Genomic DNA, 23,556 nt, shown 5'->3' with positions numbered 1-23,556 from the left:
ATGTCCTTCCTGCCTTGGAGCCAGCTGACTATGGACTTAATATTGAATCTTGCTTCTTGACCGATTCTGCCCATCTATTTCTTTTGATTGGTGAGTTGAGACCATTAACATTGATGGTTATAACTGATACGTATTGACTTATCATTGTCATGACTTTTTCTTTTTGTTGGATTCTCCCCCTTTACATTTAACTTCTTATCATGCCCAATGGATTGATTCAGCTGGGCTTCCTCAGGTTGATATCCTCATTGTCTTTTCCTAGGGTATTGTCTAAAAGTTTTTGGAGTGCTGGTTTGGTATTCATGAAGTTCCTAAGGTGCTCTTTATCATGAAGGTATCTTATTTCTCCATCAATTTTGAAAGATAGCTTTGCAGGGTACATCAATCTGGGTTGGAGGCTGTTTTCCTTTAGGGCTTGGAATACATCACACCAAGCTCTTCTTGCCTTGAGGGTTTGTGTTGAGAAGTCTGCTGTGATTCTGATGGGCTTCCCTTTGTATGAGATTTGTTTCTTTTCTCTAAGTGCTTGTAGAACTTTGTAATTCTGTTCAGTTTCTGGATTCTTACCAATTATATATCTATGTGTAGTTTTTTTTGGATCAAGGCTAGTTGGAGTTCTATATGCCTCACTTATCTGTATGTCAAGTTCTTTTCCCCTGCTTGGGAAGTTTCCTGCCATTACTTCTGTGAACAGTTTTTTTTATGTCATCTGCACTCCCTCCTGTTTCTTCATTGACTCCACTCTGTCTTATGTTATTCTTCTTTGCATAATCTAGCAGCTGCTGGATTGATTTCCCATGGCCCCTTACAGTTTTGAAGCAATTTTTCTTTTCCTGGTTGTTAATTGCAATCTTATCTTCTATATCTGAAATTCTGACCTCACATTGGCTCATTCTGCTGTGTAAGCTTTCAGTAGAGTTTTTCATCTCCTGGAAATCTGTTTGCATCTGCTTTATGGGTTCCATTTGTTTCCTATGTTGGGATTCCATTATGTTCCTCAGCTTCTCTCTAGATTTATTAATCATGCCTTGCACTATGAGCACAATCTTTGCTGTTATCTGAGAAATTATTTCTGATTTCATTCCTTCCACATCCTCCTTTGTTGCCACTTCAGGGAGTCCAGGTGGTTCAGTATTAGTGTTCCATCTTGTTTCCTATTGGGGTTGCTGTAGGTGATCTGGAAGTCTGGTTTTGAGACCTGTTTACATGTCTTCTCATTTCAAGGGTGGGGGTGGGCAGGGGAGGTGTGTTATTGGTGCCTGTGTGGCTCACCTCCTCTGCACTGGGAGTGGTGGTGCTATGGTGGCCTGGAAGCCTCTTCTTCTGTGCTGGGAGCAGTGGCATGACAGCCCAGAAGCTTCCTCCTCTGCACTGGGAGCAGTGCTAATCCCCCTGTATATTATCAGACCATAATGCAATAAAATTGAAGATCAATAGCATAAGAAACTGCAGAACACCCACAAACACATGGAAATTGAATAACACTCACCTGAACAACCAATGGGTCACAGAGGAAATTAAAGAAGAAATTAGACAGCTTCTACAATTAAATGATAATGCCAATACAACATACAGGAATCAGGGCTGGGGATTTAGCTCAGTGGTTTCACCACCTGCTGCACAAGTGCAAGGACCTGAGTCTGATCCCCAGTACCAAAAACAAAAACAAAAACAGGAATCTATGGGACACAATGAAACCAGTTCTACAAGGGAAAATCATAGCAGTGAATCCCCATATTAGGAAAACAGAGTAAGCTCAAATAAACAATCTAATGTTGAACCTCAAGCTCCTAGAAAAAGAAAGCATGATAAACCCAAAGCTCATACAAGACAGGCAATTATAAAGATCAGAGCAGAATTTAATGCAATGGAGACTAAGAGAACAATACAAAAAAATCAATGAATCAAAGAGTTGATTTTTTGGAAGAATAAATAAAATGGATAAACCTTTAGCCAATCTTATCAAAAAAAGGAAAGAAAAGTCTCAAATCCATGTGATTAAGAATGAAAAAGGTGAAGTCACAACAGATCCAGCAGAAATCCAGAGGATCGTCAATACTTACTTAGAGAACCTGTACTCTAATAAGATGAAAGACACAGAAGAAATACACAGATTCCTAGATACATACAAATTGCCAAATTTAAATGAAGAAGTTATAGAAATTCTAAACACCCCAATTACAATGAGTGAAATTGAAAACATAATAAAAATTTACCAACAAAATAAAGCCCAGGTCCCAGTGGCTTCACTGCTGAATTCTATGTGACATTTAAAGAAGAACTATCACCATTACTCTTTAAACTCATGAAGGAAATTGAAAGGGAAGCAATATTTCCAAATTCATTCCTGGAATCAAATGTTACTTTGATTCCAAAACCAGGGAAAGACCCAACCAAAAAAAGAGAACTTCAGACCAATCGCCCCAGTGAACATAGCTGCAAAAGTCCTCAACAAGATACTGGCAAACAGAATACAGAGGGTCATCAAGAAGATCATACACCCTGACCAAGTTGGATTTATCCCAGGGACACAAGGATAGTTCAACATATGTAAATCAATAAATGAAATACACTATATTAACAGATCCAAGGACAAAAACCATGTGATCATCTTAATAGATGCAGAAAACGTATTTGACAAAATCCAACACCCATTCATGATCAAAACCCTACAGAAAATTGGAATAGAAGGTCTTTATCTCTACCTGATTAAGTCTATCTATGAAAACCCAACAGCCAACATCATACTAAATGGTCAAAAACTGCAAACTTTCATGCTAAAATCAGGAACAAGACAAGGATGCCCTCTATCACCACTCCTGTTCAATATGGTTCTGGAAACATTAGCCACAGCAATTAGAAAAGAGAAAGAAATAATGAATAAAGATAGGAAAGGAAGAATTTAAACTGTCATCTATTTGCTGATGATATGATATTTTACATGAAAGACCCAAAAAATTACCAAATGGCTTCTAGGCTTAATTGACAGATTCAGTAGAGTAGCTGGATAAAAATTCAACACAAAAAACAATAGCCTTCTTGCACACAAACAACACACTCACTGAGAGAGAAATTAGGGAAAAAATTCCTTTTATAATAGCATCCCCAAAAAACGAAACATCTAGGAATCAATCTAACAAAAGAAGAAAAAGACCTCTACACTGAAAACTACAGCTCTCTGAAAAAAGAGATCAAAGAGGATATAAGAATATCAAGGGCCAGAGATTTAGCTCAGTGGTTCTGCTGCTTGCCTTGCAAGCCCAAGGTCCTGAGTTTGATCCCTGGTACCAAAAAAAAAAGTATATAGAAAGACATCCCTTGTTCCTGGGTAGGAAGAACCAATAGAGTGAAAATGGCCATACTTCCAAAACTGCTGTATAGATTTAATGCAATGCCAATTGAAATTCCAGCGGCACTTCACAGAACTAGAGAAAATAATCCAAAAATTCATTTGGAACCAGAATAGACCTAGAATAGAAAAAGCACTTCTAGGCAACAGAGAGACATGGCTGGGGGTATCACAATTCCCAACTTGAAACTACACTACAAAGCTACTGTGATAAAAACAGCATGGCACCAGCAAAGAAACAGACATGAGAATCAGTGGAATAGATTAGAATATGCAGAAACAATTCCAGACAAACTCAGCCACCTCATCTTTGACAAAAGAGCAACCACCCTCACTGAAAGAAAGATAGCCTCTTTAATAAATGGTGTTGGAAAAACTGGATTTCAACCTGTCAAAGATTAAAACTAGACCCATATTGTTCACTATGCACTAAACTAAGATCGAAGTGGATTAAGATCTAAATATTAAAACAGAAATACTAAAATTGCTGGAAGATAAGTTAGGTAGAACTCTTGAAGACATTGGCATAGGAAAAGACTTTATGAACAAAACCTCAGCAGCATGGGAACTAGCACAAAGAATCAACAACTGGGATCTCATGTTATTAAAAAGCTTCTGCACTGCAAGAAAAACCACAGAAAAAAATTTTATCACTTGTTCCTCAGACAAAGGACTACTCTCTAGAATATATAAAGAACTGAAAAAAATCAGACCCCGCAAATTCAAAGACCCAATTCAAAAATGGGCATCTGAAATGAATAGACATTTCTCAGACAAAGAAGTAAAAGCAGCAAATAAACATGAAAAAATGTTCAACATCACTGGTCATTCAAGAAATGCAGATGAAAACAACACTGAGAATTCACCTCACCCCAGAACGAATGGCTGCTATCAAGAAATCAACCACCTTCCTGTATCATGGTGGCCAAGTGTACACCATGAGAGGTTTGCTGAGAGTCCCCAGCTATCACCTTTTTCTGTATTTTGTACCGGGTGTGAGCTGAATTCAAAGGATCCTGGGGGACCCACAAGCCATGCAATGGGTTGTGTAACACTAGCTCCATCATGAATCAATATTCTATTTATCTGTGGATCCATTGAAGACTGTCTTCCTTTCCACAGATTCAAGTTTCCAAATTCTCCATGAGTGCAAAGAAAGATGGACTGAATTCTGTGAATAACCAGATTTGAAAACAGACATAATCTACAGAGACTGTGACCTTTGAGGATGTAGCTGTGAACTTTACCAAGGCAGAATGGGCTTTGCTGAATCCACCCAAAAAGAAACTCTAAGGAGATATGATGTGGGAAACCTGTATGCATATGACTGCTATAGAAATGATGCACACAAGTATTTGAGATGTGAAGAGATGCTGTATAAATGTAGTGAACATGGACAAACCTGCAGTGATTTTCAGTCCTTTCAGAAACATGAAATAAGGAAGACTGGAGAGAAACAATGCCAGTATGAGCAATGTGGGAAACCCTACTCTGATCTTAGTAAGTCACCCTGGGGAGAACACATTTCTAGGTAAGAAAAATGTGAAAGCCTCCAGCACACCCAGTCATGTTCAAATCCAAGAAAGAAATCTTGGTGTGTGGAGTCCATATGGGTATGAACAATGTGAAAAAACTTTTATGTCTTCATACTATATTCAAGTAAATGAAAAAATACATGCTGGAGAGAAGCTCTATGTAACTAAGGAATGTGTGAAAGTATTATCTCATAGTCATTCCTTTCACAAACACAAAATAATGTACAGTGGGCAGAAACCTTATGCATATAAGCAATGTAGAAAAGCATTCACTACACAGACTTGTTATGACATACATGAAGAAAATCACACTAGAGATAAACCCTATGTATGTGAACAATGTGGTAAAGTATTTGACACACACTCTGTGTCATAGTCATGAAAGAACTCACACCAGAGAGAAACCCAATGTATGTAAGCAATGTGCAAAAGGATTTGCTGAGAAGTCCTCATTTGAAAGACATAGAAGATCTCACGCTGGGGAGAAACCCTATGTATGTGAGGAATGTGGAAAAGCATTCAGCACACACAGTCACTATCAAAGTCATGAAAGAACTCACACTGGGGAGAAACCCTATGTATGTAAGCATTGTGAGAATTCTTTCACACGAAAGAGTGGTTGTCAAATACATGAAAGAATTCACACTGGGAGAAACTATGTATGAAAGCATTGTGGGAAATCTTTTATCTGAAAGAGAAATTGTGAAATACATGAAAGAATTTACACTGGGGAGCAACCATATATATGTAAGCAATGTGGGAAAGCATTCAGCAGACACAGTCACTGTCAAAGTCATGAAAGAACTCACACTGGGGAGAAACCATATGTATGCAGGCATTGTGGGAAATCTTTCACCAGAAAGAGAGGTTGTCAAATACATGAAAGAACTCGTACTGGGGAGAAACCCTATGTTTGTAAGCATTGTGGAAAGTCTTTCCCCCAAAAGAGAAATTGTCAAATACATGAAAGAATTCACACTGGGGAGAAACCCTATGTATGTAAGCATTGAGGGAAATCTTTCAGCCAAAAGAGTGGCTGTCAAGTACATGAAAGAATTCACACTGGGGAGAAACCTTATGTATGTAAGCACTGTGGGAAATCTTTCAACCAAGATTGTCAAATACATGAAAGAATTCACACAGGTGAGAAACCTTATGTATGTAAGCATTGTGGGAAAGCATTCAGCACATTCAGTCTTTGTCAAAGACGTGAAAACATTCACACTACACAGACCCTATGTATGTAAATGATGTGTGAAAATATACCCTACACAAAAATATTTTCAAATACATTAAAGAAGTCATAATGCAGAGAAACTCTGTGTGTATCAGTAATGTGTTAAATCTTCAGCCAATGGAGTACTGGTCAAACACATGAAGAAATTCACACTGGGAAGAAACCCTATGTATATAATGTGGGAAAGCACTCAGGACACAAAAGTGCCATCAAATACATGAAAGAAGGCACACTGGATCAAACTATATGTAAACAAAGTGGGAAAAGATTTGATGCAACCCCTTCATCTTGTAGTCAAAAAATTCATGCTAGGGAGTCACTATGTAAGAAATGTGTAAAAAAGTTCATCTGATACATTGTCAAACACATGAAGAAGAAGTCACTGGGAAGAAAGCCTATGTAAGCAATGTAGGAAAGCATTTGACATGTACAGGTTTTATTAAATACATGAAAGAAATCACATGGGGGGGAACCCTACATATATATATGTTGAAAATTCTGTGAAAATTACTCATGCAATGGAGATCTGTAGAAATAATTAAAATTTTGATGTCAATATTTCTTCATTAATTTTCTAGAAAATATACTCTCAGATGGAAATATTTTAAAGCATATATATTCTGTTTTTCAGTAAATTACTTTTAAATTTAAAAAATTTAAAAATTTTTAAAAATTAAAAAAATAAAAAAGAAATCAACCAATAGCAAATGTTGGTGGGAGTGTGGGGAGAAAGGAACCTTTCTCCATTGTTAGTGGGAGAGCAGACTGGTGCAACCACTGTGGAAATCAGTATGGAGATACCTCAAACAACTAGGACTAGAGGTCCCATTTGATCCAGCTATTCCCCTGCTGGGGATCTTCCCAAAAGAATTAAAAGAATCATACCACAGTGATATATGTGTACCTATGTTTATAGAGGCACAGTTTGTAATAGCTAAAGCTTGGAAACAGCCCAATTGCCCATCAACTGGAAACTGGATAAAGAAGATGTGGTTTTATTATAAAATGGAGTACTACTCAGCCATAAAGAATGACAAATTAGAGACATTTATAGCTAAATGGATGCATATTGAAGCCATACTCTTAAATGAAATAAATAGGACACACACGTGTAAATATAGAATAGGTAGTTTCTCTGGTGTGAGAAACTGAAAATGTAAATAAGTATTAAAATAATTAAAATGAATAATTGATAATTTGAAATAGGAAGAAGAGGTCTAAATGTGTAGGGCCAGTGGGAAGGGAAAGGGGAAGGAAAGAAGGGAAAGGAAAAATTATGAGAAAAGGAAAAAGTGGAAACAAAGTCTGTAAATAGGGAAGGGTGGAGGGAGTGAAGGGAGGACAGGGAATGGGGAAAAAATAAGAATCAAGATGCATCACGTACAGGTACAAGATCCCAAAGATAAATGTAAATGTATTGTATACCTAAAATGTACCAATAAAAGAATTTAAGAAATTTTTTTAAATGTTAATGTTAAATAATCTTTCAAAAATCAGTGGACCATATATGTGTGGTTCTGTTTCTAGATTCTCTGTTTTATTCCATTGATCTGTATGTCTTTCCTTACACCAACACTGCCTTGATTACTGTAGCTTTAGAGGAAGTCTTAAAATTTGGCAATAAATGTCTGCCAACACTGATATTTTTTTTTCTTTTTACTTTTCCAAGTCCTTTGTACTCCTACATAACTTTTAAATTTCAATATCCAATTCTTCATTTATAGCAAGTATACATAGATCTGAATTTTTACATATACCTTATGTTTTCTAATCCTGCTAAATTCAAATACAAGTTCTAGCAACTCCTAGAGATTTCTTAATATTTTCTCTGTAAATGATCATTTCATCTACATGTAAAAATTTTGCTTCTACCTTGCCAATCCCATCCTAATTGTGTCATTTTATTGCCAAACTATTTTGGTTTGGGCCTAGGTTTCAAAGTTTAATGGACAGATGAAGAGTAGGCATATCTGCCCTTGTACACCATCTTAGGGAGAAAGCATTGTATCTTTTCCATTCATATAAGGTGTTTTTGCTGGAAGTATGGAGTACATGTCTTTGATCTGTTGAGAAGGTTCTGTTCTACTTCAATTGTCCTCATAGCTTTTACCATGAACAGCTGTAGAATTTAGTCCAATACTTTTTCTCCAACTACTGACAGGATCATATGGCTTTTTCTTTCTGCTTTAAATGTTTGATATAATTTATCAGTTAAAATGTATATGAGCCTCTTGTTGTCATATAGGTAGGTTTTCAAGCTAGGAATATACTTTCTTTAATAGGTGCTATTTAAATTTTATATTTACTCCAGAGTCAGTTTCATTAATTTGTCTTCCAAGGTACTTCTTAGGAGTTGTCAAATTTATGTCAACAAAGATTTTTGTAATATGGTTTCTATATCCTTTTAAATTCTGTAAAATCTGTGGTAATGTCTTCTAGATCTTGATATTGTAATTTTAAAAATGTATAACTGATATCGTGTAATAGGAAGAAAATGTCTAAAGAAGTAGGGGAAGTGGGAAGGGTAGGGGAAAGGAAAAAATGGAAAAGAAAAAATATGAGAAAAGGAAAAAAAATGGAAACAAAGTCTTTGCAAATAGGGAAGGGTGGAGGGGGTGAAGGGAGGGCAGGGGAAGGGGAAAAAAATAAGAACCAAGATACTCATGTAAAGGTACAAGATCCCAATGATGAATGTAACTGCATTTTATACCTAAAATGTACCAATAAACTTAATGGAAAAAAATGTATATGAGCCTGTTGTTGTCATATAACTAGGTTTTGAAGCTAGGAATATACTTTCTTTAATGGGTGCTATTCAAATTTTATATTTCTTCTAGAGTCAGTTTCATTAATTTGTCTTCCAAGGTACTTCTTAGAAGTTGTCCAATTTATTTCAAAAAAATATTTTTGTAATATGCTTTCTATGTCCTTTTAAATTCTGTAAAATCTGTGGTAATGTCCTCTAAATCTTGATATTGTAATTTTTAAAAAATGTATAACTGATATTGTATAATAGGAAGAAAAAGTCTAAAGGAGTAGGGAATGTGGGAGGGGTAGGGGAAAGGAAAGAAGGGAAAAGAAAAAATATGAGAAAAGGAAAAAAAAGGGAGACAAAGTCTTTGTAAATAGGGAAGGGTGGAGGGGGTGAAGGGAGGGCAGGTGAATGAGGAAATAATAAGAACCAAGATACATCATGTAAAGGTACAAGATCCCAATGATGAATGTAACTGTATTTTATACCTAAAATGTACCAATAAACTTAATGGAAAAAAAAAACAAATATATACATGTGAGGAAGGACACAATTCAGCCATATAATGTCATCTTTAGAGGCAGGGTTACATCTGGGTGACCCCAAATTTATTCTTATCACTTAATGTATTCTTCAGTTTCATGACAGTAATTACTGTTCCAGACACATTTGAAAGATAATATGACCATGGTATGGATTTTAGATCTCTCAAGATGACTCCTAAAAATAACTGTTCAGAATGGTTGCACCAATGATGTTTTAAAGTGTGATTACTATTCGTGAAGCTGAGGCAGGAGAATGGCAAGTTTGAGGCCAGATTAGGAACTTAATAAGATCTTGCCACAAAATTTTAAAAACTAAAAAGATTATGGATGTAGTTCAGTGCTAGAGAACTTATCTAGTGCACAAGGCCCTGGGTTCACCTCCCAGGACTGTAAATAGAATTAAATATGTGATTAAATATGTAGAATATTTATGCTTCTTATTGTTGAGTAGGATTCCTTTAAATTAGTGGTCAGCACCTTGACTAGTGTGGGAAATTGTAGCACATTAGATTAATTTTATTTTTATAATTGACTTCTCAAATGAAATTATCTCAAAAAGAAGGTTCAAGGGCCGGGGATTTAGCTCAGTGGTTTCACTGCCTGCTGTGCAAGCACAAGGACCCGAGTTCAATCCCCTGTACCAAAAAAAAAAAAAAAAAAGAAGGCTCAAGATTCTATTGGGAACGTTTTTTTCTTTCTTTTCTTCAGTGGTGGAGATTGAATTCAGAGCCTGTGCATGCTATGCAAGCACTGTCCCACTCTCCCACTGAGCTACACCCCTGGGAGCCTCCCCCTCTTTTTTTGTTTTGTTTTGTTTTGTTTTTTGTTTTCATGAGACAGGGTCTCACTATGCAGTTCTGGCTGGCCTTGAACTCACTGTGTGGCCCAAGCTGGCCTCAAACTCATATCAGTCCTCCTGCCTCAGCCTCCCTAGAGCTGGGATTACAGGTTTCCACCACCATGCCCTGCCCTTCTTTTTGTCTTGAAAGAGCATTCATGTATCTGTTGAACATCAGACTTCAAAGTTGTTTCCCAAATGTTGCTTGTCTGTTTGCTTGTTTTGAGACAGGGTCTCCCTATTTAGTCCAGACTGACTTTGAACTCAGTAGCCCAGCCTGGCCTCAAACTCACAGTGATTGTCCTGCCTCAGTGTCCCCAGTACTGGAATTACAGATGTGTGCTGCTAAGAATGGGCTTAAATGTTGATTTTTAAGAGACATTTATAGATCATGAAAAATGGGCGATTATTTCTGTCTCTTGCATCTACACATGAGTGGAGGTAACATTAGCAGGCTTCAGAAATATCTCAGTTACCTATAGAGTTTCCAAAATGCTTTCACATACTCTCAGCAAAGTAAGCCTAAAGTATAAAGTGAGTGCTTCATGCTTCCAGAGGTAGAATGCTATTGCTCTTACCCTTTTTCATCACAATATACTGAAAATGTCATATAAAGCCAAGCATGCTGATATACACTTCTAATCCTAGCATTTAGGAGGCTGAGGCAAAAAGATTGTGACTTCTAGGCCAGCCTGGACTACATAGTGAGACCTTATCTCAAAAAAAACAAAAAGAGGGCCAGGGATTTAGCTCAGTAGTTCCAGCGCCTGCCTCGCAAGTGCTAGGTCCTGAGTTCGATCCCTGATACCAAAAAAAAAAAAGTCATGTTGATATAGGAGAAATATAACTAACTCCTAACCTGTTAGATGTCAAATATTCTGAGTTTGTGGTCCCACAACATTGAGGAATGAAGTCACAAACCAAAGAAGTTAGGAGACTTTTATTGGAAATAAAGAGAGAAGAATAGCTCCTGGGGTCCCAAATAGAGCAAAGTCCCAATGTGGGTGCAATGTGGATCAAACTACAGTCAACCTAAAGGATTACAAGTACAGCCACTTAGCTGATATTGGTCCAACAGGGAAACAAGTCACATAGTGTTATGGCTTATGTTTACATGTTCCACCAAAGCCTCATGCAACTGAGGTGGGGCTTTCTTTTCCAGAGGTGGCTGAATCTGGAATGTGTGGTGCTGAGATTAAGGGCGTGTGATTACTAAACTACAACATAAGAGTGATGGGTTTGGCACCACTCTAATCCCAGTAGTCTGGATGGGATGAAAGGGGGCAGAAAGACACCGTTAAGGTCTCTTGTTGCTCTTTCTACCTTCTGGCTGCCATGAAGTTTTTCCCCTCTGGAAAGCCTGTGGAGCCAGCTGATTATGGACTGAAACCTCAATGAACTGTAAGCCAAATAAACCTTTCCCCCACTAACTTTGGGTCAGGTATTTGTCTCAGCAATGAGAGAAAAGTAACTAACACATAGCAAGGCTACAGCAAAGAAACACAGACATTTTTTAAAAGGGATGGGTTCAGATGCTCTGGTCACCCACCTGGGTGACTAATGTCTATCTGGACTTATTGGACCAGGTGGTGCTAAGTACCATATAAACTCATTATCGTTTATCCCTTAGGGAAGCATGTAGACCTGGCCATTGCATCTTTACCTTGAGCCTAAGCCTTTTTCAGATGCGCCCCGAGCCACAATTCTGATGTCTATATTTTCTGCTGACTTCTTTGAGAGCCCACTCCCTCTCTTTCTAGATATTTATTTCTATCTAACTTAGCTGCCTATAATGATGTTAATATTGTGGCCTTCCTTGGGAGGGTGGTATTTTATTGATCTCTCTTGGAAAAGAGAAGAGAGATTCCTCTAACTGTAGGACATGAAAGGAGAAATCATTTTGGTTTTTCAAGGGGAAAAGACATAGCAGGAGGGAAACTACATTTTCCATGGTAGATATCATCAATAAGAGGAAATGTTGGGCTGGGGATTTAGCTCAGTGGTTTTATCGCCTGCTGTGCAAGCGTGAGGACCTGAGTTCAATCCCCAGTACCAAAAATAATAATAATAATAAGAGGAAATGTCTCTCCAAAGGCTTATTCCTCTGTGGAAATAGGGGGAAAAGATTTCCTTCCTCATTGATCAGTAGGTTCATGGCTGAGATTCCCTACAACAAAAGACAGATTAACAGGAGGAAAGCACACACATTTATTCAATATCAGTTTTACATGACACTGGAGCTTTCAGAAACACAACTCAAAGAAACAGGGAGATATATTTGTTTTTATGGGCCATTGTGCAAAAGTGTGATTGGAAGACAAGAGAGTATGATCTGATGGTAATAAATGGGGTGGAAAGAGGAGAATTTAGCAGGCCTGGGTGCTCGGTTTCTCTTCTGCATTCCTGCATGACATTTCTTCCCCGGGGCTACCAGACACCTGTCACCTGATACCTGTGTTTAGGGGAGAAGAGAAGGTCAGGGAGTGATATTTTTAGGTTTTGTGATCTGCTTCAGAGAAGAAAGAGCCAAAAGAATTCTAATTTCTATGGCCTGCTTCATGGGAGAGAAATGGCAAGAGGTCAGAGCAAACTTCCCTGCTTCTGATGTCTTCTCAGTTACCCACTTGCCATGTTTTGGAGTAGCACTTTCTGCACCCCAACATTGACTGGGGCAACTTTATTAATTCTTTTTCCTATATATATATTTTTGGAGCTTTTTTGAAACAGGGTATCATTATGTAGTTCAGATTGGTCTTGAATTCACTATGTAGCCCAGGCTGGCCTCAAACTCATAGTGATCCTCCTGCCTCTCAAGTGCTGGGATTACAGATGTGCACCACCACATTGGGCATCATCTGGGGCAACTTTAGAAACTGAAGTTTTTCCAAGATTGACAAAAATTTCTGGTCTATTGTCTTTATAGGTACACATATGTTTATTAGATTGTGTGTCTTGATTTTTGATGAGGGAGACATCCTTTTAGTCATCTCTATTTTTCCCATTTGTCCCTGACAGGGTGACCAACCTTCATTCTGCTCACACTAAGGAATTTCCCAGGATGTGGCAGTTGCAGAGCTAACACTGGAAAACTCTTCAGGCAAATGAGGAGTTGGTCAAACTACTATAGCAGGCAGAGTGATCCTTTACAATGGAAGTTAGATGATTAGTTCGGTTTCCAGGGCTCCCTGTCTCAACTGCTGTGTTCCACAAGGCGTTGGGTCTCATTTTCTACCACCCCCCTTTTATGCTCACTCCTGTTAGCCACACTGGCCTCTTTCTACTGTCTCAGATGCTGGAGCCACACTCCCGCCTCCTGGCTTCTTCCCCTCTCCTACCAGGCCTGCTCTTGGAGCTAGCCAGATCAAATCCTCAGGTTAGGTCTTTGTTCTCATATCATGTACTTAATAGCAGTGCTGCCTTTCCTTACACTCTGCATAAGGAACAGCTGTTCAACACCACTCTAACCTCTTACCTTGCTGAATTTTTCCCATGGTACAAATTACAACCTGATCCATATTAGTTCAACTTTTAGAGTATCTCCCTCCTTCCACTAGATTGTAAGTGCCAATGAAAAAGGACTTTGTGTATTTTGTTCACTACTGTATAATCAATGGGTGGAATCTTATCTAGCTTTTAGTGATGTTGGTGATGAGGTAGCACGTAAGATATCAAGGAGCAAGGGGTGACTGTCCTTGCAGAAGAGTGCATTTCAGAAGGAAGGGAGATTTGATTGAACCTCATTCTGGAGAATTACTGAAAAGAGAAACTCAGAATCTCATAGATCAATGGTTAAAAGAAACCAGTAAGATTTAAAAAACTTTAAAATCCATGTGTATAGTTATTTAGTTTTTAGTAATGAGGAAAATAGATCAAGAGTCAAATTAGAGCACTTTTAGCTTGCAAAAGAGATCTCCTCTAGAAACAGGTAGAGTCAAGTATATGGTTCAGAGGGATTCTGTGCTAGGCCATAGGGCAGAGAAGCCTCTAAGACCTTCCTTTTACCTATCTAGTCACCTGGGCAACCTTCCTTAGCAACAAGACAAGGTTACACATCATTCAAAGTCCATTTTAAAATCATTAAGTATCTAAAACTCACAGGCTAAGATTATGCTCATTGCCTAGGAACCACAATTCACATGTTAACAAAGGCACATTTATCAGCTTCCTATTTGCATGTGAAGGAGAAAGGCTGACTAAAATCCCTTTGTATTCTAGTTACCATATAAAAACACAAGTGCAAGTTGCTAACTGATTGCTATTTTCCTAGCATAAGACCAAACTGTTGTTGCAAGTTGTCTTAGCCTGACTGCCTGGAAGGAAGGGCGGTCTGTCTATAATAAGGTTCTAAAGTTAACTCCCAACAAGTTGGAGAAAAATTTAGGGGAGTTTCTAATCTAGTAGGGATTTGTCAAATTTTCTAGAGAATTACTGTTTCTAACTGTGCTTGGCCAGGGGTCTACTTTACTAGCAGAGAGAGAACAGTCTGGACCTGAATCTCAATTCTTAGTTTTGTTTTGTTTTTTTTTTTTGGTAGGGGGGCTCGAAATCGGGACCTTGCGCTTGCGATGCAGGTGTCGGTACCACTGAGGCAAATCCCCAGCCCTGTATCTCAATTCTTTTTTTTTTTTTTTTTAGGTTTCCCTGCAGTGCTTTATTAAGACAAATGCCAGGGTGGATGGCTAGCTCGGCACCTGAACCCTGAACTCCCTGCGCGCGCACGCGCACGCACACACCCCGGTTCTGCAGCCCCAGGCGGGTTTGCCGCTCTGCACTGAGGACGAATCCGGGGACCCAGGCGGAGCTGCTGCAGAGCCAGGCAGAGGCCAGAGCAGGCGGGGTGGGCGACGCTTTCCTCACACAGCGTGTCTCAATTCTTAATGGAGGCTTAAGAAAGGGCTGTGATAGCATCATTTCAGGTCACTCTGAGACAGAGGATACTTGATGATCACTGAAGGAGTTTCTATTCACCTCACTGAGGAGTGCAGGTAGGGATGATAGACATGTGGAGAATTTCTGCTGATCACCCGACCAGGCTGTTGGAGCCTAGCTTCCACCGAGGGACCCTGGGTATCTGCCAGAACAGGTATCTGCCTGACCATGACCTCTCACCTGTCACCTCAGTTTTCACTAGTTCCACCCAGAAATCTGTCTCCAGAAAGGAAATGAGTCGCCCATCTGGTCAGCATTCCGTTGGCTATTGGCTTCAATGGGAATGAGGATTCACCAGAAAGTACTTGGAGAGATCTATCCTCTGCTTTGAGAGTGGCAGCTGACTGAAGGGCAATTACTAGCTGGCAGAGTAACCACTGTTTGTTTTAGCATTTTATAATGTACTGAAGAGTCTGACCTGTCTTTATCTGAAATGATTTTATAAAAGACCCATTTTACAGCATTTTCTATATTTACTTGTAGTTACCACTAATATCCACTAGGTGGAAGGCTAACGCTACCTTTTGGCCTCCTGCTGTTGTGTAACAAAACAAAGAACGCTAGTAAGTAAATTCAGCAACTTCAGCAATTAAATCCAAATACAACATATCTAAAATAAGAATAAAATGTAATTTTAACCAAAGATAATGCATAGAGGAAAAACTCAAAGCATACCCAATTGCAAGGCATAAAATACAAAATTTAAGGTAATACCTAAATGAGCCACAGTCCAGAGTATGAAACAAAAGCCAGTTCATGTCCTATAAAATCAAAGAATTAATTCTAGGAACGATGGAGATAAAGAGTAGGGTTTTTGTTGTTGTTGTAGTTGTTGTTGTTGTTTGTTTGTTTGTTTTGAGACAGGGTCTCGCTCTGTAGTTCAGGCTGGCCTTGAACTCACTGTGTACCCCAGGCTGGCCTCAAACTCACAGAAATCCTCCTACCTCAGCCTCCTAAGTGCTGGGATCACAGGCGAGCACCATCACATCCAGCAAGAGTGGGGAATATTCATTGAGGGTAAGACAGCTCCTAACTGAAAGGTACAGGAGGGACACCTAGAAAGGGGGTTCCCCAGGACCTCACTTCTGGGGGGGGGGGTATGGAGCAAAGCCATGAGGTGAGGTGGGTACAAAGTGGACAAAACTATAGTCAACTAATACAGATCAAATGGAAAATCACAAGGTGGGTATGAGTTGGGACAAAACCATGATCATCCAGTAAGATTAAACGTACAGTCACTTAGGGTAAAGTTGATTAAATGGGGATCAAATGGGGAAGCAAGTCACATAGCAAGCATGTATAGAACTAGCAAGGACACAAGCATTTCCAGAAAGGGATGGGTAAGGTCTTGTTCCTCCACCCAAGTGATTGATACCTATTTAGGATATTAATTACCACTGTTCATCCTTAGGAGAAGTGTGTGGGTGTAGTTGTTTTTCTTTTTTGAATCCTGGCCTTCAGTAAATGGGCCTTAATTGTCTTCTGTATTGACTCCCTTGAGGGCCTGGCCCTGACTAACTGCCTACAACATATCTAATTAATTTAGCTCTCTACAATAAAATGAGAAGGGGAACAATGGAGGGGGAAGGAAGGAAGGGACAAGAAAAAAAGAATAGAAGGGAAAAGTGGAAACAAAGCTTTTGTGAATAAAGAGGAAAGAGGATTGAAGGGAGGGCAGAGGAATGGGGTAAAAAGCAAGATACAGCAGGTATAGGAGGCTTGGTGGTGCATGCCTGTAGTCCTAGCACTCAGGAGGCTGGGGCAGGAGGATTGCCGTGAGTTTGAAGCCAGCCTTGGCTATCTAGTGAATTCAAGGCCAGCCTGAACTACAGAGTGAGACCCTATCTCAAACAGACAGACAGACAGACAAAAATATATAGCATAGACAAGAACAAATTCCCTATGATGAATGTGATCATCATGTATATCTAAAATGTACCCATACAAAAAAGAAAAATACTAGGGGGCCATGGATTTAACTCAGTGGCACCGCACCTGCCTGGCAAGTGCAAGGTCCTGAGTTCAATTCCCGGTATAGTTAAATAAGTAAGTTAATTAGATATCTTTCTAGGGATGGCCCTAGAAAGCCAGTAGGTTCTCCAATGGAGAGCAGTCAAGAAGCCAACATGGAGGACAATCAAGACATATTCACTGAAAGCCAAGATTATAAACGAAGAGAAACTACTACACCCATGCACTTCCCCTAGGGATGAATAGCAGTGATTGATATTCTGAATAGGTATCCATCACCTGGGTGAGGGCCAAAGTCTTAACCCATCCTTTCCAGGAAAGATCCCTGACCCATCCTTACTGAAAATTCTCATAAGCTTGCTACATAACTTGCTTCTCCATTCGACCCCCATTTAATCAATATTAACCTAAGGACTATACTTATCATAATCTTATTAGTTAATCATAGTTTTGCCCCCCCTGCCTCACCTCTAGGCTTTGTTCCATAAAAGACCATTGAGAGGGCCAGGGATTTAGCTAAGTGGTTCTGCTGCCTACCCCAAAAAGCACAAGGTCCTAATTTTGATCCCCAGTACCAAAAAAAAAGCCCTTTGAGAAGTTGGGTGAGTGGGCAACCCATTTTCTGGTCCCCCTTCTGTCTCTCTTAGACTTTCAATAAAGTTTTCCTACTCTAAACCTCCATTGTTCCTAGAAGTCATTGTTCGATTTTAGAGAACACGAACTCGTGTTTCAGATATCTAGCGAGTTTGGGAGTTACATCTGTTCCTCTTATATCACAGGTACTGAAGGAAAAAAAAAAAAGATTTAAAAGAGGTTTCCTTTCTGCTTACCCTACCAATTCCTTTCTAGTTTGATCCCTGCAATGTGTTGGTTCCCTTAAAAAACTGCTAAGGACAAAACAACAAACCTACTAAGGACAAACACAAAAGGAGATTGTTATAGACAGCGCACGTGAATTCACTCATTTAATAGGCTTTTTTGTTGTGAAAAAGAAAAGTTTATTCCAGTGAACAGAGACTAAAATCAGGGGCTAAAATCAGGGAGAGATTCTAGTAGCTAGCAGGGAAGAAAAGCCATACTTTAACGTAGATTTGGGGGAAGGGGCTACAATCATAAGGAATGTTTATGACTTGGATGCCCAAGGTGTGTAGACAATCACTGGACTTCTTGGCACCAGGGGGATTGTACACTTCATTCTGAGTCCATTTGTCCTATTTACTGAGAAGCTGCTGTTGTTTGCTGAAAGCAGCCTGTTTGCTTTGTTCTGTTTATTTAGGCCAGGCATGACAGAGATTGTCTACAATTGAGGAACAAGATGACTGTCGCCCAGCGCCCACCCCTTTGAGACGGAGGACTGTGTCAGACTTACTGGAGAAATGAGGAAAGAGAAGATAGACCCCAGGAGCTCACTCATCCTCCAAGTTTCCCCCTTCTACAGTTTTTAGTATGGAAGCCCAAAGCAGCTTAACATGGAGTCCGTTCTTACCTTAGTCTTTGTCTCCTTTCCATCTCACTCCTCTCCTCACAAATTAAATATGCAAGCTTCCTTACAAGCCCAGTTGACACATCCAGGGCCCAGCTTCCAGCAAAAATAGATACATAATAGATGCTAGAGGGCTGGGGATTTAGCTCAGTGGTTCCACTGCCTGCTTGGCAAGCCCAGGGTCCTGAGTTCAATCCCTGGCACCAAAAAAAAAAAAAAAAAAGAACATAATAGATGCTAGATAGATGGGCAGATAGGTACATAAACGTGCCTAACACAGGAAAAAATTTCTCTACAGTGCCCCCTTGTTGTGTTTTTTCCTGAGTATTAAATGCAGGCACGTGTGATACACTCAGAACAGTGCCAGGTGTGTAGTAATACAACACAGTTCTACAAGAGCACTGCTACTTGCCAGACACTGTACTGTTGCTTTTGTGTTTAGTACCTCATTTTCACAACTCTTGATAGGTAAATATTGTCTCTCTAGTATGTCTGAGGAAACTGGCATTCAGAAAAGTTAAACAATTGGATCACATAGCTCTCTGGACTTCAAATTCATGTCTCTATGACTCTTTAGTGCTCAATATACAGATTCTCTTCTCCTTCCTTAGCTTTAACCCCCACCCCATCTCCCATTCTATATGTTAGGATCCCAAAAGAAGACAGTCATACATGAGATAATTGAGGCACGTTGATAAAGGGAGGGTTTGTAAGGCGTGTACAAGATTTTGACAAGGCAAGAAATGATGATGCAGTACCCTGGGGGCTGTGTATAAACAACACTGTTACCTCTAGTGAAGAGAGAGGAGAGGTTAACAGAAACTGGAGAGGATGTAGGGATACAACCAACCACAGGGACCCAACAAGGACAGTGGGGAATAACCTCCCTCTCCTGTTCTTTGATCCACTGCCAGGTCTTATAGGGAAACCCAAGAAGCCAGGGGACAGAAAAGTCTGCTGGTGTGCTGCAGACAGGCCAACCTCATGGGGCATGACTGTTCTCTGCCACTTTCAATTTGAATGATCTTTCTAGGGCTTTCCCAGGGATGGATTGAAAGGAACATGATGGCTGGGCATGGTGGCACATGCCTGTAATCCCAGCCCTAGGGAGGCTGAGGCAAGAGAATCTCCATGAGTTCGAGGACAGCTTGGGCTACATAATGAGTTTAAGGACACCCTAAAGGACATAGTGAGACTCTGTCTTAAAAACAAAACAAAACAAGGGCTGGGGATTTAGCTCAGTGGTTTCACCACCTGCTGCACAAGAGCAAGGACCCGAGTTCGATGCCCAGTACCAAAAACAAAAAGATCCAATTCACAAGATGTAGTGGTGCATACCTGTAATCCCAGCACTCTGGGAGCATCACAAACTGAATCCCAGCTTGGACAACTTTGGTACATAGCAAGACACTATCTCAAAATTTAAAAAGGGGGAACTGGGGATGTAGCTCAGTGTGAAGGTCCAGCATTCAATCCCCAGTACAAACCCACTTTTGGAAAGTCCCTTTAGAGTTGTCAGGGTCAGCTTAATTGCTCCCTTTGTTACACCTTCAGAGTTTTCATTCATTCTGCAGTTTGCACAGCTCATGGAATGGTCAGCATGAATGCTGAAACAATAAACTCTGAACACAAGAACAGTTTTATTACCACTCGTGAAGAATATTTCTCCACAATAGAACAATCCTCACCTGGAACCCTGTGTCAGACTGTCCTAGACCCACCCTACAGTGGCACTGGTGTAAGACCCAGATGAGACTTAGCACAAGTAACACCATCTTGTTACAGGCCCTCCCTCTTGTCCCTGTAGGTTTCGGGTTCACTACAGGACACAGAGTTCCTGGAATGTACTTATTTATCTGTTAAGACACCATGGAATGTACCATTGTTTCTGTGTAAGGAACATCCTGTTTGCTAAGTAAAGAACATCTGCAACCCCCCCAACCATCCCCTAACTGCAAAAATTCCACTTCTGTAGTTCTGCTTACTAAGCACCCCTGCAGCCCCTATAAAACCTTCCAACCCCCTGAGCTTGGGGCCCTCTCTAAGCTTGTTTGCTTAGAGGGTGCCATCTGGCCAGACTAATAAAGGTCTGTTTTACTTTTCCAACTTGTCTGGTGTGTTCCCTCCCGGGTGTTCTTCCCTGCAGTCAGCTCCTCAGAGCATTTGGTAAGGCCCTCAGTCTTACATTTTGGAGGCCCCAGCGAGATCCCGGACAGGGGGGGAGGGGGACCTCCAATTCAGCCAAGACTGTGACAGGATCCAGCAGGAGACTCTCAGGTACAGACCTCAGAAAACCTCCAGAGGTAAGTTTTCGGCTGGTTGCAACCATTTGTTAAGTCAGGAGTGAGGTGGCTGATGAGCTGGGAAGCCTCCCCTGACCCCGAGGGTCCTGACGAGAAACAAGGAAAGATTTAGTTTCACTTTGTAGTGGCGCCCATTTGTCTCACCTTTTATGTGTTAGTGTTGGGTCTGTTGTGTGTCTGATTTTACATTCTTTTCAGTCCTCATCAGAAGCAAAGTGATGGGAGGATCCTGCTCTACTGGGTCCATTCTGCTTGACTGTTTTCTCACTAATTTTAAATTGGCTTTTTCTCCAGAACAAAAAGATGAATATGGGGAAAAATTTTCTCACAAAAGACTTCGCTCCCTGTGCCAACTGGAATGGCCAGCCTTCAGGGTGGGATGGCCAGCCAAAGGGACTTTTGACCCCAGTATTTTCTGGAAGGTGTGGAGCAAAGTCACCAGTTGCCCTGGCCACCCAGACCAATTTCCCTACATAGACATCTGGGTTCAGGCTTGTGAGGAGCCCCTGGCTTGGCTACAGCGCTGTTCTCTTCAAACAGACACTCACATTTTAGTTGCTGCCCCAAAAGGACCCTGGGGACTTAAGACCCAGGCTCCCAAGCCGGTACTCTCACAGGAACCTGACCCCCTAGATCCCTTGGGAGGGCCTCTGCCCTATGTGGAACTCTCCACCTCCTCAGATGAATCCTGTTCTAGACCCTGAAATCCTTTCCTTCCTCCATCTGTTCAAACTTTGGCCCCTACCTCTCTCTATCCTCCTCTCCCTGAGGGGCCCCACTCCCCAGACTCAGTGACTTCTCCCCCACACATTCGAGCTGGGGCTGGGTATGGACCTAGCAAGGTCCCCACGGGGGAAACTAGTTTGGCTCCTCTCTTGCCCCTTCAGGAGACTGAGCAAGGTCGCTATGTTTATATCCTTTTCACTACCAGTGACTTATACAATTGGAAACACCAGAATCCTCCTTTTTCAGAGAAACCCCAAGCTCTAATCTCTCTCCTGGAGTCTATCTTTCATACCCATGATCCTACTTGGGATGATTGCCAACAACTCCTCCAGGCCCTTTTTACCTCAGAATAAAGGGAAAGAATCTGGGGACAAGCTGTAAGGTTGGTATTAGGCAAAGCAGAGGGCCCCCTAGACAAACAGCAGCAGGCCCGCATTGAGGCACAACTCCCGTCCACCCAACCCCGTTGGCAAGTTAATTCCTCGGGCAGGAGAGAGGCTCTCCAGAACTATCATCAGCATCTCCTGGCCGGCCTGAGGGTAGCCACTCGGAAGCCTACCAATTTGAACAAGGTAAGCGAGGTCTTTCAAGGATCAGAGGAATCCCCTTCTGCTTTTTTGGAGCATCTGTTGGAAGCATACCGTACGTTTACTCCAATCGATCCAGATGCCCCTGCAAATTGGCAGGCAATAAATTTGACATTTGTTACCCAGTCAGCCCCAGACATTAAAAAGAAGCTACAAAGGCTAAAAGAATTTGAGGGAAAAAATAGAAAAAAGTTGATGAGTGTAGCCATGAAGGCATTTAACAACAGAGATTCCCCCAGAAGAGAGAATGGCCAAGAGACTGGAAAAAGCAACCATAGCCGCCTTGGCTGATGGAGGATTTGTCCAAAAAAAAAGACCTGAAACAAAGGAGGAAACAAGAGAAAGATCCAACCCTTATTAAAAAAAGATCAGTGTGCCTATTACAAGGAAAAGGGCCATTTTAAAAGGGATTGTAAAAAGCTAAAAAAGAAAAGAAAAGAAAAGAAAAAAGGAGGCTCAAAAGAAAAAAGGTGGAATCCTCTTAGTGGATAAAAAAGATTGACAGGGCCAAGGCTCATGGCCGCTTAACCCTAATGAGCCTATGGTGACTTTGAAAATAGGGGAAACAGATGTCCAGTTCCTTGTGGACACTGGTGTGGCCCACTCTGTCCCGAAGACCCCCCCCTTGGAACCCTCACTTCCTTAAAAACCTCCATTACTGGAGCCACAGGAAAGTCAGCCTCCTGCCCTTGGACCACTAAATGAACTGTAAATCGAGAAAAAGACACCGTCACCCATTCCTTCTTAGTTATCCCTGAGTGCCCATACCCATTGCTGGAAAGAGATTTGCTACAAAAATTGGGGGCTATTTCCTTTGAGCCTGAAGGAGGGACATTCGAACTCAAGCCACCCTCTGCCATTATGGTAACAGTTCCCCTAGAAGATGAATTTAAATTGCTAAAGGAGGGCGCAGAGCCCCCCAAACAGAAATGGGACTACCTTCAGAAAAAGTTTCCCCAGGTATGGGCTAAAACCAATCCACCTGGGTTGGCCAAACACCATACCCCAGTGGTGGTTCAATTGTTGGCCTCTGCTACCCTTGTCCATGTGCAACAGTATGCTCTCTGGCTGGAGACCAAGGTAAGGATCTCCAAACACATCCACTGACTCCAGAAAGCCAGCATCTTGGTCCTTTGCCAAGGTCCCAGCCTGGAATACACCCCTGCTTCCTGCGAGGAAGCCTGGCACCTCAGACTTCAGACTGGTACAGGATTTGCAGGAGGTAAACAGCCAGGTGGAGACTGTCCACCCAACGGTACCAAACCCCTATACTCTGTTGAGTCTCATCCCTCCTGCTCATG

The 23,556-nt window shown here is 40.9% G+C and overlaps 2 pseudogenes across 1 annotated transcript in view; one reads left to right on the top strand and one right to left on the bottom strand.

Moving 5' to 3' along the window:
• The window catches only part of LOC101704429 (ribonuclease pancreatic pseudogene), a 60,679-nt pseudogene that overhangs the window by 18,651 nt on the left and 18,472 nt on the right, over nt 1–23,556 (bottom strand). The window lies entirely within an intron of this gene.
• The window catches only part of LOC147829030 (uncharacterized), a 38,227-nt pseudogene continuing 18,901 nt past the window's right edge, over nt 4,231–23,556 (top strand).

The sequence above is a fragment of the Heterocephalus glaber genome, unplaced genomic scaffold (assembly GCF_053883595.1).
Source record: "Heterocephalus glaber isolate CG9 unplaced genomic scaffold, H.glaber_assembly_v1.0 deba00000809, whole genome shotgun sequence".
In the NCBI taxonomy this organism is placed as follows: Eukaryota; Metazoa; Chordata; class Mammalia; order Rodentia; family Bathyergidae; genus Heterocephalus; species Heterocephalus glaber.
The sequence above is the reverse complement of the archived record's forward strand: the minus strand, read 5'-3'. Positions and strand labels throughout refer to the sequence as shown.